The following is a 598-nucleotide window of genomic DNA, read 5'->3' as shown; positions in this document are numbered from 1 at the left end:
CGATAGACCCTGCGACAAGAAGCAAAGGCTACTTGGTAAGCATGCAACACTGGCTCCCTTCCGATCCTCCTCTCCCTCTAAAAAGCACCGGGGATAGAAGAAGCATTTTTTATTTGCTTATTATTTTATTTTTTTTTTACCTGATGACATTGGATTTCCACTTTTAACGCCTCTTGCAAGCTGTGTAGCTCCATCCCTGCAACTTGCCAGGCACTTTCCTGCCACTTTCAGATCCGAATGAAGTTTTTTTGTTTGTTTGTTTGGTTTGGTTTTTGGTTTGGTTTTGTTTGGCTTGCTTTTTTTTTTTTCTCCCTTTCTTTTGTCTTTTTTTTTCTCTTGAGCCCATTGCTTCTCAACATTTTTCAAGAGCAGAGAGTCTTCAAGAAACAGACCACATCTGTAGGGCTTTGGAATAAAGCTCTAATGGGAGAAATTAAAACTAAAAAAAAAAAAAAAAGAAAAAGGAATGGCAGTAACAATAATATTAAAAAAAAAGCGACAACAACAACCGAAAGAAACAACTACTCAGTCTGCAAAGCAAGTTCTTTGCCTCTTTGCTGGGGACACAGACTCATCACTCACTTTCCGCCAAAGTAGG

The 598-nt window shown here is 38.8% G+C and overlaps 1 long non-coding RNA gene across 1 annotated transcript in view; it reads right to left on the bottom strand.

The window, feature by feature from the left end:
• LOC106886903 overlaps positions 1 to 302 on the bottom strand; it is a 1095-nt gene extending 793 nt beyond the window's left edge. Inside the window, exon 1 of the long non-coding RNA XR_001411759.1 lies at positions 141 to 302. This is a non-coding gene — a long non-coding RNA (uncharacterized LOC106886903). The remainder of the gene's footprint in view (positions 1 to 140) is intronic.
• Positions 303 to 598: the final 296 nt, after the last annotated feature.

The sequence above is a fragment of the Calidris pugnax genome, unplaced genomic scaffold (genome assembly GCF_001431845.1).
Source record: "Calidris pugnax isolate Ruff unplaced genomic scaffold, ASM143184v1 scaffold36, whole genome shotgun sequence".
Lineage (NCBI taxonomy): Eukaryota > Metazoa > Chordata > Aves > Charadriiformes > Scolopacidae > Calidris > Calidris pugnax.
This window is presented reverse-complemented; position numbering and strand designations above follow the sequence as displayed.